Consider the following 14,129-nt stretch of genomic DNA (forward strand, 5'->3'; position numbering starts at 1 on the left):
TCCAGATGATTCAGGATAATCTCTCCATCTATAGAACCTTAACTTAATCATGCTTGCAAAGTCTTTTTTGCCATGTAAGGCAAAATTCACAGATTCTGAGGACTAGAATGTGGACCTCTTTGGGGAGGCCATTATTCTGTATACAATACTGCTCACTGAACAAATATTTATTGAGCAATTAATATATGCAGTGAAATGTGCTGGGCTCTGGGGAAGTCACAGGGAACTTGAGAAATAAATCAGCCAGATTATCTGCTTTCATGGAACTTACATGTTAACAGACGGGGCAGACATTAAATAATAATTTTACAGTTATTCATCTTATTGTACAACCATTTAATTACAACTGGGATAAGTTCTGGAAGCATGGAATGCCATGACAGAAGAGGAATCCTAGAGGACCTAACTTAACTTGGGGCATCAAGGAAAACTTCTTAGAAGAAATGACTTCTGATCTGAGCTCAGATGTGGGTGATTAATTAGGTAAGATATCTTTTAGATACCTTAGGTAAGTATCTTTTAGAACTTTTCAAATTCAATAGGGTCATTAGCTTTTCTTGAGCTAAGGGAAGATAGCATATTCTCAAGAGATATATAGTTGTCATTATTTTTTAACTTCTCAAAAGCAGGCAAGAAACATTTCCAAATTTGAATACCATCTAAGTAGGTACCTTCCTTGGAGTTATCTGATTTCTTCTACTTATCAGAAGTCAAGGATAACTTAACATTTGCCTTGTTAGTACTATCCACTGAAGATTCTTGGGATTGCTAAGAGCTTAATGACCCCCAAATAAGACTTTAAATAAGTCTGAGTAGATACATTCTCCAAGATTCCAAATATAGACTTAAACCAATATACAGCTTGGAATGTCTGTCAAATCCTTTGAAATGCTGGGGCAAATTATTGAATAGCAGACTATACATCCAAGTATGGTGTTAAATGTTGTTCTAAGTTCTGTTAGAGTTTTAAACCTTCAAGTCTTCAGAGAGCAATTTAATTTAGTGGTCTCTGATATTTACAGCCTTTCTCTTTCTGTGATAATTTCTTGTCTAATGAACTTCAGAGAGTTTTGCAGAATACATAAGAGGTAGATGGAATCTCATTTAGTTTTCACTTTTTTAATTATGAGAAAAGGATCATCATATCCCCCCGTCACTTTTGGCCCCTTGATCTTCTTCTATAGACCAATTTTTTTTGCAGCCTTTGCTCTGGTTTTTCTTTTTGATTTTGTAAGAGCTCTTTGAACCACGGAGAAAATAATTTATAGTATGGCATATTACAAAAACATTTCCCAGTTTGCCATTTGTCTTTTGACTTTGTGTATGCCAGGCTTTTATAAGTTAGATGTATTCATATTTCCCTTTGTGACTCTGGGCAAATTATGAATAAAATTGCTCAGGTTTTTCTTGTTTTATGGTTCCATTCTTTATGATTCAACCTTTAATTTATTTGGGATGTATTTTGCCATAAGGAATAGATAAACACCTAGCTTAAATTTTATTCCCCAGATGGCTAGTCTTTAATCCCACCCATGTACTGAATAAACCAGTATTTTGCCACTGATCTGAAAGGCTATCTTTTTTTATCAAAAACAAGAATCTCAAATGCATTGGGGTTTATTTTTAGATACTATATTCTGTTCCAGTTTAAGCTTTTAAGCTGACTTTTTCGCATCTAGATGGCTATATTCCCCTGTAATTTATCTCACTGCTCATAATTTCCTGAGATGCTTAAAGAGGAACCTTAGAAATATTGTCAAGTAAACAACTCCACAACCAACAATTTACTTGAATTTTGATTTCTCATGTATAAAATTGGGATAATGGAATAACTTTGCAATTGTGTGGGAGGATTTTAGATGATGTATGATAAGTACTCAGTCCAGCTTCGGGTATGTTATAGCCACTCAGATTGTGGTTGTCAATTGCCTTTTGTTTTTCAGCCCCTAATGTGTACCTATCATACAATAGGGGCTTAGTAAATGCATATTATGAGACTAAGAGAATGACTGTCCGTGCCTTGAAAGCCTATCAGGTTTAGCCAAGGCTCTTCTCACCTTAGTACCATTTCTGGCCTCAGTTATCAGAGATATGGTTGTCTTCCAGACACAGCTATGAGTTTATTAAGTGAGGTAATTTGGAAAACTTTATTAAGTCTTCCAGAATATCAAGGTACACAAAAAATGTTCCAAAGCTGTAGGTTATTCTTCTTCTTTTTTTTTTTTTTTTTTGCGGTACGCAGGCCTCTCACTGCTGTGGCCTCTCCCCTTGCAGAGCACAGGCTCCGGACGCGCAGGCTCAGCGGCCATGGCTCACGGGCCCAGCCGCTCCACGGCATGTGGGATCCTCCGGGACCGGGGCACGAACCTGTGTCCCCTGCATCGGCAGGCGGACTCTCAACCACTGCGCCACCAGGGAGGCCCTGTAGGTTATTCTTTCTCAGATGTTTGTTCCCTTCAAAAATAACATTTGATTTTCTAATGATTTGCCAAGTCACAGTTGAAGAATAGCTATCACTCAAGAAGGAAATTTCCTTAACCTAAAACTCTGACGATCACACAAATGCCTTCTTTCTTATTTAATAATTTGTTTTCTCGTAGGCCTGGATTTGTGAGAAAACACTCACGTACTATACAGAATTAGGGTGGAGAACAGGAGAAGAGCAAATACAAGCTGGGTAGGTTGACCAGACAACTGAAGGAGAAGAGAAGCTTAATTTTTTCTATTTAGTTCAGGATTTGAGCTACTATTTTGCTAGAGTTGTCCATGGTAGTAACCTTGGAGGCTCCAATGTAACCATGATGACAGAGGAAGAAATTTCCTTTCCTTGTTTGTCACAGAGATTCTGTTAAACTGAGAACACTTAACCATTTTTATTTTCTATGTACCTGCCACAAAAAAAGCCAAGTCATAACACAGACAGGTTAAAGAAATTTACCCAAACACACACACACACACACACACACACACACACACACCCCATGTTAAACAAAATGGAGCTCGGGGTCAGAGATTACTTTTCTTGAACAAGAACAAAGGAATAATTGATGGTTACTAGAGAACAGTTTGGTTTTAAACAGGAGATGCTAAACTCCAATCCTCTTGCCAATTCGACCTCACTGCTCATTCATTAATTCATTTTATTTAAAAAAAATCACCATTTATTGAACATATACTTGAGTCCAAGAACTGTGGTAGCCTCTGAGAATATGCCTCCCAAACTATTCAAGTTTGAGGCTCCTATTATAATGAACTCTAGGCTGTCTCAATAGGGGAATAATGCAGAGATGCATTTCTGGGAGATAACTATGGCCTTGGTCAGAGTGGAGAACTGGAAAGGAGAGAGTGGATGTCCATGATGAGTCATCTGGAAGATTAGTGGCAGGAAAGGCCCAAGTCTAGATAGATGGATCAAGACATCTTTTTTTTTTAATTAAAAAATACTTTATTGTTAAAAAAAATGGGATCAAGACATCTTAAGGCTTAGGCTGGGTCTGTAAAAAAGATAAAGAAGAAGATGCTCTGGGAGTACAGACTCCAGCGAGTGATGGGAAGGAATGTAGAGAGAAGGGGTATTACGAAGGCATTACTGTCCTATTTTGTAGAAAGAACTGGGTTCAAATGTAAGCCCATTCATTCAATACACATTTATTGTGCACAGGTAGTGTGCCAGCCTCCTATATGCATACCAGGCAGTGGGGAGAGAGAGCTGGCTCAGGTATAGTCCCAGCTTTACAACTCGTAGTCCAGCAGTCAGTCTCATAGAGCCAGACACTTAAACTAATGACTAAAATGCAACACCGAAAGTGCAATGATAGCTGTTAGGACACGGTATCTTGGAGACAATGAGGAAGGGAGTCTAATCCTCACTGGAGTGGGAGCATAAGTGTCAGATGGTTTCTAGCAGAAGGTGACAACTGATCTGGGTCTTAAAGGATGACTCAGGGAAAGGGTATATTATAAGTACAGGGGGAAATATAGCAAGGCTGGGAGGTGAGACCCAGAAGGATGTGATGGAAATGATAAGAAGTGTTGAGCTGCTGGAGAGAAGTAGATAAGTCAGTTTCTCCAAGAACAAGGCTGGGTAGGTAGGGACAGGCTAACTAATGGAACTCAGACTTCGTCCTGACCTTGATGGATGGCTCTGAGGAATTTAAGCAGGAAAGGGAACACGATCTGATTTGCGTTTGGAAACATCACTTTGGTGCCTGGATTTGAGGATTCCAAGGCTGGAGGTAGAGATATCAGTTACAACGTTGTTGCAGTACTCCATCCTAGAAATGATAAGCCCCTGAATTAGGCAGGTGGAATTGAGGATGGAGAAGGGGAATAGACTAGAAAGAACCATTTTAGGTGGGTGAAAGGTGGTTTCAAAACTGAGATATGGAATATGGGAGGGATAGCTGATGTGTGGAAAAGACGATAGTCCGGTTTCTGACATGTTATGTTCGAGGCGTCTTTGGGACCTACAAATGAGGATATTTATCTGGAAGCTGTGTGCACTGGCAGAAGCTCTGAGGAAAGTCTTGGGCTTCATTTGTGAGGCTTACAAGAGCAAACATTCTGTATGTTTATAATGATCAGTCACTATTCTAAGAATTTCCACACATATTAATTTATGTAATCCTCACACTAGCCCTTGGAGGTAGGCTCTACTATATTCCCCATTTAACATATGAAGAAACACAAGGAAGTTAGGTGATATATCTTAAATCACTCAGCAAGTGCACAGTGGAGCCAGGGTCACTGACGCCCTCAGGCTGGCATCTGAACCTCTGTGCTTAGCCACCAGGCTGTCCTGCCTCTAATCACTCAGGGAGAAAGCCCAGAGTGAGCAGAGTCTTGGCTGGGTGGGTCCTGGTTCTTAGGAAGGGAAGGGTAACCCTCAAAGGGACAGAGTAGTGCAAAGAGAACCAGAAAAGGGCAGAGGAGTTTCTCGGGAAGGGAGTGGCAAGCAGTGTCAAATGCAGCAGATGATGGGTAAGGAAGGTTTTTGGATTTGATGTTTAGGAGGTCATTGGTGGCCTTAAGGAGAGGTGTTTCATTAGAGTGATGGGGCTAGAGGCCAGCCTGCAGTAGCTTGAGAAGCAAATGGGAGGTGAAGAAAAGCTCTCCTCCTTTAAAACGTTGCTGGATTCTGCTGCTGCTGCGGCTAACACTTATTAGTACTTATTATAAGCAAAGCACTGTCCTAAAACCCAATCCCCTCCCCCCTCAGACAATACACATACACACTTATATGTACGTATGCGTATAAATACACATAGAGATATATATTAAATTGTTAAATATTCATAACAACCGTATGAAGTCTGAGTATTATCACCATTTTATAGATGAAGAAACTGAGGCCCAGAGTGACGGAGCAACTTGCTTCAGGAGAGACAGAGTAAGAAATGCAGCCAGGCTTTGAGCCCAGGTGGTCTGGCTCTAAGACCTGTGCTCATAACCACCCTATTGAACTGCCCCTCAATTAGAGGCAGCAGAGAAATTTGATCGTAGCTGGAGAGGAATGGGGGTTCTGGGAGGTTTATTTTTTAATTTAATTTTTGGAATGGGAGAGACCTGAGCAGGTTAATAGGTATCCTCATTTTCTTCCTTGGGTGTAGATAATTTCAGTGCAACCTTGCCCAATTAGCATACTGTTATGAGAAAATCCATAAAAAAGGAGTGAACTCTAAATAGATTATTTCTAAAACCTCCAGTTCCCTCAGCCCTTCTATGAGGCCTTATTCCCAGGGGACTGGAGACTAGAAACCCACAAACAGAGTTTGTTAATGAATCCATGAGAAAAGGGGCAGAAATCAAGGAACCAAGGATAATGCTAGGGGATAAGTGGAGACACGTTACTTTGGGTGTCTGGGAAGCTACCAGATGACAAAGAAAAGGCCAGTAGCAGGAGGAGAGGCAATACTTTCAGGCTTGTTGATGGCAGCTTTCAGGCTTGAGCCAACACTTCTTACCCTTTAATGCTCATCAGAAGCTTTGTAGAAGTACATAGGCTCACCCCAGAAATACTGTACCAGATGCACTGAGGTGGGACTCCACACATATTTCTGAAAACTGCTTCACATTCTAAAATAAGCTAAACATTTTACACTCTGGTATATTCCATTGAGACCAGATAAATCCTCACAAGAGAGGAAGTAAAGCACATACATGTTCAGAACTGCCCTTCCCGTCTTAGCTTTCATTTAACAAGTCTTATGAAGCACCTACACTGTGCCAGGCATTGCACAGTCCTGGGAACATGATGGTGAGCAAGAAAGACACGGTCCCTGCCCTCAAGTGCTATGAAAGAAACAAAGTGTTATGTGAGAGCAAAGGAGACCTTCTTCAGATGGGCGGTTTGGGGAAGGCACCTGTGAGGAGGGGACATTTCAACAGAAAGCTGAAGGAGGAGAAGGTGCTGACCGTGCAGAGAACTGGAAGGGTTCTGGGCAAAGGGCCCAAGAACAAGGTGCTGAGACAGGCGAGGCCTGGAGTGCCGCGTCAACACTTACTCCACCTTGAAGGCAGTCACCTCCACTCCTTCCCAGGGCGGGCCCAGCCCTTCTCTGCTGAGCTTCCTGTTCCTCTTTGCACCTACTGTTGGGACACTTGTCTCTTCATCATAGTTTGTTTAAAAGTTGGTCTCCCTGTCTAGAATCACTCTTTGCATCGTGATTGCCCGCCTCATTTGCTGGAATACTGTCCTACATAATTCATTCTCTATAAATATTTGCTGCCGGAAAAAAGAAAACAGAATCATTCTGTAGAAGCTACAGGACTTTAGGTAAGTCTTTTAATCCTCTAGGTCTCAGTAGACTTATTTATAAATAAAATGGGGGAATCATATCTGTCCTGCAGATGTGTGAGGGTTAAAAGAGATAGCTTACTCAGGGTGCCTCGCAGCAGGGCGGGCACACAGTAAGTGCTCGAGAAATGTTTGTTGAGGCGTGACTGACTATGTGAGTGACTGACTATATGACTTAACTGGTAATGAGAAAGTTGGGATACTTGTGCAAGGTTCTTGGAAATTAAGCTCTTCATAATATTTCATTAAAGCTAAAACCAGAGCCGTGTTTACTTTCTGACACTGAGGACTGGCTACTCTGAATATGCTTCATAATTTATGCCAAACACAGGTGTGCTGATGTGAAGAGCTGCAGGTTGAGTTCAGGTTCTACTCACTAGGTATGAGACCTGGGTCAAGACCTTAAGCCTCAGATGTAAAATATGTTTGATAACTATACATACATACAAATATACTTTACTAAACTCTCCTCTAGGAGGATCTAGAAGCAATGCCATCCTAGTAACAACAGGCACACCCAGCAACCAGATCTCAGTTTCTAAACACCATTCTCCAATAAAAGGAACCAGGTCACCTTTGAAAGTGGTGGATTGTAGGGTTGGGGCAGGAAAAATACAAGATGACCCTGGATCATCTGGCATTTCCAGAAAGTAAGGAAATTCTAAAGAAAGAAAGGAAGAAAAGAAGGAATGAAGAAAGGAAGAAAGAAAGAAAGACAACAAGCAAGGAAAAAAAAAAAGGAATGGAATGGAGCTGTGTCAAAAGGACCCAGGGCAACCCGAAAGAGCTCCCAGTGGCCAAAGCTGAAAAAATCTGAGCAAGAAAATAAGTAACGTAGTACTGAATTATAACTCAGAGTATGAAATACATATACACAAGTCTATATTGACATAAATGAATAACTGGATACATAAATAGGGAAGGGGAGATATATCTTTGCAGAAGAATTCCAAATAATATACTCCCTTCTCCAGGAGGTGGGCTTAGAGCCCCCATCCTACTGAGTGTGGTTTGGACTTAGTGACCCAGTTCTAAAGAACAGAGAAAAGGAAAAGGGAAAAATAGTGACTTTCCCATGAGGAAGCCTGGCAAACACCACCTTAACAAAGTGATCAAGGTTAACGTCCCCCTGGATGTCATGTGGGTATCAGGTACCCCTGATAAAATGTGATGAGAAGGGCACTTAACCTCTGTGGTGTTCCTTCCAAAAAAAAAAAAAAAAGACTCTGTCTAATCAATATAAAAACATCAAACAAATCCCAATTTGAGGGACATTTAATGAACATACTTAACCAGTACTCCTGAAAACTGTCAAGGTCATGAAAAGCAAGGAAAGAATGAAAACCCATCATAGACTAGAGGAGACTAGGGAGACCCTAAATGCAATGTGTGTCCTGGATTAGATCCTGGAACAGAGGAAGGACATTAGAGGAAAAACTGGTGAAATCCAAATCAACTTTGAAGTTTGGTTACTAGTCACGTACAAGGGTAATGTTGGCTTCTTTAGTTTTGACCAAGTAATGTTAAAATGTTAACATTAGGGGAAACTTGGGTGAGGGTGTGCTCTCTATGGAATCTTCACAACTTTTTTGTAAACCTGAAATTATTCCAAAATAAAAATCTTATTAAAAAAAAAACGGAGTTTGGGGGCGATTAAACGGTAAAGCATGTTGCAGGCTCACAGAGCGAAGCACATCATTATGAACGGAAAGGCACTGTCCATTGTACAGAAGGAAATTCAGTGATTAGTAAATCTTAGAAAATGTTAAATTTCCTATCCCTCTATAATTTTTTCCTAAACCCTATTACCTCCCATTAAAAGAGACACCAGATATTTTATCTGACACTTAATGTTTAAAAAATATAAATTCCTGAGGTCAGATTGTTTATTCCTCAGTTGAACGAGAATTTGTCCTGTGTCACTTTCTCATAAAAAGTGCTAACTTTCTCCTTATGTTGGCTTCCTGGTAGTTTGATTCCAGGGAAACACGAATTCCGTGTACATGCACACACGCCCACACACTCAGCACTGGAGAGCTTCTGGTTCCTGCAGAAATCGGATTTACTGTGGGAAAAGCTGTCGCAAAGTCTGGATTGCTTTCCTAAGGCAGCAGGTCTCTTTTGCAGTCGTTTAAATGGGTTGGAGGCCCCAGGGAAATAGAAGAATCTATCTCCACTAGCGCACACATTCTGAACATAATTCTCTTGTAATGTAGATCAAAGTGGTGTGAAGTAAGTCTTGACTATGCCTTAGAGATGTTGCTAAATACGGCCCGTCCCTCCAGCTCAGGGCTGGTGAGGAAGGAGGTCGGTTCAAAGCCACAGAGTCTGCTTGGGGATCTCAGAGTTAAGGGACCCAGAAGGGAGCAGCATAAAACTGCGGAGGCTCCAGGCTGCACTAGGCCCAATCAGGGCTCCTACGTGGTAACCCTCTGATCTAAAAATGAGAGGTTTAAAGCAACAGGGCACACGTGAAGAAACCACATACAGTTTTCAGCTGGAGAGCTGTGGTGTCGGGATCGTGCTCATGCACATGCACACTGGCAGCAGGCAGGGCCTTGCTTTGTGTGCAAATGAGAGGAGGAATGCTATAAATAATCCCCCCAAAGTAGCACAAAACCATCTGGGTGGTCTTTACAACACAGTCTGCACTTTTCCTTCTCCTCTCCTCTTCTCTCTCCTCCCCTCCTCTCTCCTTTCTCCCTGTCTTGTCCTCTTCTTCCCTCCACTCCGCCTATTCCCACTCCATCCTCCTCGTGCCCAGTGAACACTGTAGACTGTTTCTTGCTTCAATTAATGATGGAAGGAGTTTGTCATTTTTGAACGCATGATAGAGAAGGATATGGAGATGCGACTAAAGGACTGGCGAGAAGCGGGCTAGAATTTCAGCTTTGCTGTAGATAATGAACATGGGTTCGTTGCAGTCCCTACATGCTGTCCCACCTTTTGCTTTTGGCCCCACTAAAGTCAGGCAGCTGTTGCTCTGCACTGCGGGGCTTCGCCCCTGCAGGCCCCTGGAGCAGAGAGACCCCTTTGTCCCTCTACTCCATAGCATGCATTTCGCAGGGACGATGGCTTGCATCATACTACATTTTACTGAAATCTGAAACACATGAAAAGCAGGACATTGAGGGTGCAGAGTCCTGCTTGTGAGGAACTAGCTGGCCCAGGAGCAGTGGTTTGACTCAGAATACCAATACCTCAGGGGTATCAGTGAGGCACAGAGCACAGTGGTAAGAACTTGGCTTTAAGGACAAACAGACCCAGGGCTGAATCCTCTCCTTGCCCCTTACTAGCTGTGTCACCTAGGCAAACTCCTTATCTTTTAGTCTCAGTTTCCTCATCCGCAAAATAAATACACCCCCAAGAGCACTGCTAAATGAGATCACGTATGTAAATTGCAGTGCCTGGTACATTACTCACATACCACATATGTGCCTGGCAAGATGGAGGCGACAGAGATGGGCAAGATGCAGAGCTGCTGCCTGATATATTTACATTCTAATAAGGAAATCTATGTAAACTTAATATCTCTGTGACTCCCTTTCCCCATCTATAACATGTGGGTGACAATGCTTATTTCATAAGAGTGAATGATTAATATACATGAAACGTTTAGAGAAGTACTGGCACATTGTAGTACTCGAAAAGGTATTTCATGCTGTTGGTTGAGAGAAGAGTTAACATTTTGTGGAGAGGATTAAGAGTTATTTTACAGAGAAGGTGACAATGAGATGAGCTAGAAGGATTGCTTGGTGTTGACGGGGCATTCTGGGTAGAAGGAATGATTAAGAGGTGCAAAGGTGCAGGGTTGGGAAGGTTGAGATGGGTTCAAGGGGGAACCAATCACTCCTTTTGGTCTACAGCATGAGCTACACAAGGATAATAGTAGAGGTCCAGGAAGGCTTTTTGAGAATCCTAAAATGCTAAGTGAAAATGTGTACTTAATTGTGCAGGCAATGTGGAGGTCATAGGCTGGGGGAAATAATATGATTAGAGGTATGCAACAGGAAAATTAGTGTGGCCATGAAGTAAGGACAATTAGAATTTCCATCAGCAATGCAAATGAGAAACTAGCGGCACATCATTTATTCATTCAACAAATATTTCTTTGTTATGTATAAGGCACCATCCTAGACATTGAGTATACATAGATGAACAAGGTAGAATCTGGCCTCCTGGAGGTTATAGCCTAGTGGGAGAGACTCACAGATGATCATGCAGGTATATCATTCAAGACAAGGCAAGTTCAAAGAAAGAACCTACAGGAGCTTTGACAAGAAGAGTGTGTAAAAGGAGTCAGGGATGGCTTCCTCATCCTTCAGGCAAAGATTTTGGGGTGGACAAGATCATACCTATTTTATAGAAAGACATTTCTGGCACCCGTATGGAAAATTTATTGGAAAGAGGTCAGGAGGGCATCCCTGGTGGCACAGTGGTTGAGAGTCCGCCTGCCGATGCAGGGGACACAGGTTCGTGCCCCGGTCCAGGAAGATCCCACATGCCGCGGAGCGGCTGGGCCCGTGAGCCATGGCCGCTGAGCCTGTGCCTCTGGAGCCTGTGCTCCGCAATGGGAGAGGCCACAACAGTGAGAGGGCTGCGTACCGCAAAAAAGAAAGAAAGAAATAGAAAGAGGTCAAGAGCAGATTTGGTTGAACTAGTTGGGAAGCTATAGCAGGAGTAACATCAAAAGATGATTGTGTGAAAACTTCATGCAATGATACTGTTACTTGTAATAACACAGATGACTCTCACAGACAAAAGAAACCAGACACAAAGAAGAATATACTGTATTCTTCCATTTACATGAAATTCAAGAGTAGAACTTTATATGAATGAAGTAATCTGTGGTGGTAGATTTCAGAATAGTGGCTGTATTGGTGGGGGGGTTATTGACTGGAAGGGTCATGAGGAAGGCTCTGGCAGGCTGGAAATTATATCTGTATCTTTACTTCTAATTCACACCTGCTTTGTAGGTGTAATTTGTGTGCCATGGGAATGAAAAGTAGGTCTGATATGTACCATTTAAAAAAATGCATACTCAAAATGTAATGTTAAGGGGGAAGAGTAGGATAAAAATTTGTACATATAACATTATCATAACTCTCAAAGAAATTAATATAATTTATTTAAAAATTAAAAGGAAAATATGCTATATATATATATATTTTTTTTTTTTTTTTTTTTTTTGCGGTATGCGGGTCTCTCACTGCTGTGGCCTCTCCCATTGTGGAGCACAGGCTCTGGACGCACAGGCTCAGCGGCCATGGCTCACGGGCCCAGCCGCTGCACGGCCTGTGGGATCTTCCCGGACCGGGGCACGAACCCGTGTCCCCTGCATCGGCAGGCAGACTCTCAACCACTGCGCCACCAGGGAAGCCCTCCAATATTTTAATATTGGTTATTTCTGGTGGTGGGATTTCAGTTGACTACTGTGAAGAGATATCCCGAGGGTATTTTCAAGAAACACTGACACAAAGGTTGAGAAACCAACCAACCTCTCTGAGCAAAGGACAGGGATGTGAATCCCATTTCTGGTCTTTCTCAGGGGAGTGACTTTCAGCAAGTTCTGTAACATTTTTAACCCTCAGTTTCCTCAGTCTTAGAAAAGGGGTCATATTGGTGCTTCCACGCTGGGGCTATTTGGGGGACTAGACAGGATGAAGCGTAAGTACAGTGAATGCTCAGTAAATATCAGTTATTGCTATTAAAGGAAATTGTGGAGGCAGAAGAGGATGAAGCTGTCCACATTTGCACCAACTGCCCCTCTTTTCTGTGTCCTCCGTAGAGATGGAGGCTGGCGATGGGATTTGAGGAGGAGGGTGGAGGGACCAGGGAGCACGCCCAGCTGGGGTGGAAGCTGAACATTTCTGAGATGAAATCCTCCGACTTCCTCCCAGCCAGAAATGATGGTCGAAATGTTCCCAAGTTGGGAATTGAAAAGGGGGTGGTGATGGGAGGACAAGGAAATGCTATTTCGAGTATAAATTCTACAGAGTATAAAAATAAAGAATGTCATTTTAAATGGGATAGTTTAAAGTTGAACATTTTGTGACTATGTATAGCTGTGAGTGTGAAAATATATAAAATGATGCTATTTAAGGAAATCACAAAAACCCATATCACTTGCCTTTGTACATAGAGACACGTTACTTCTGTACATTATCAAACAGTGAATATTATTATATTCGCATGCTATTTGAATACATGGAAAAAATATTTTAATTAAAATTAACTCTTCTAGAAATCAGTGGAGACCACATCTTCTTAGGTAGAATTAAGGGAAATTTAACTGGCACTTAGTCAATAATCGAGGTAGCATGAAATGCACATGTACCCTAGGTATTTGCATCTCTTTCTTCCTGCTCAAGGAGACAGCCTTATGATATTTACTATTACCAGTAACCCAAATCGTGTTCATTGGTTAGGCCAAAAAGTGTTAAAATGACTTTATTTCAATAAGAATAAAAAGGAAATTACAAATAAAACAGAAGCCTGTTGTGTTATATATAGAAAGACTATAATTCTGGGAAAGGGGGCATAGAATTTTATTTTATTTTTTTATTTTACTTATTTTGTTTTATTTTATTTTATAGGAAGTTTCTGAAAATCATTATTTTGAGGCCTAACCAGATCTAATATCATACTCTCATTCATAGCATGAGCAGGAAATTGTGTCCACGTTTGTCTGTTTCCATCTGCATTCCAATTCAGAATTGTCAGGACTTCCCTGGTGGTCCAGTGGTTAAGAATCTGTCTTGTAATGCAGGGGATGCCGGTTCAATCCCTGGTCAAGGAACTAAGGTCCCACAAGCCGCAGGGCAACTAAGCCCACACACCGCAACTACGGAGCCCACATGCCACAACTAGAGAGCCCTCGCACTGCAACTAATGAGCCTGTGTGCCACAACTAGAGAGAAGTCCATGTACTGCAACGAAGAGCCCACACGCTGCAGTGAAAATTCCCATGTGCCGCAACTATGACCCGATGCAGCCAAAAAATAAATACATAAATAAATATTTAAAAAAATAAATAAAATTAAAAATTGTCCAACATGATATAATGCACACATGGTATTCTGAAAAGCTACCTCTGAATAATAATGATATTGGTAATAATTATATTAGCTACCATTTTTATTAATATTTATTTATGCAGCAGATATTGTGCTAAGCATTTTATATATATTAGTTCACCTACTTCCCCCAACAAATCTATGAGGGAGGTTTTTTAGGTATTTTGTTAGACCAGTTTTATGGGTGAGAACAATAAAGCTTAGAGGAGGGGGAACAACTGCCCAAGTTTTCCCAGGATGTGGGACTTCCAACTGCT

At 41.5% G+C, this 14,129-nt stretch overlaps 1 protein-coding gene across 1 annotated transcript in view; it reads right to left on the minus strand.

Moving 5' to 3' along the window:
* Positions 1–14,129, minus strand: part of AOAH (acyloxyacyl hydrolase) — a 171,419-nt gene that overhangs the window by 124,969 nt on the left and 32,321 nt on the right. The window lies entirely within an intron of this gene.

Source organism: Leucopleurus acutus, assembly GCF_964270905.1.
Source record: "Leucopleurus acutus genome assembly, chromosome: 9".
In the NCBI taxonomy this organism is placed as follows: Eukaryota; Metazoa; Chordata; class Mammalia; order Artiodactyla; family Delphinidae; genus Leucopleurus; species Leucopleurus acutus.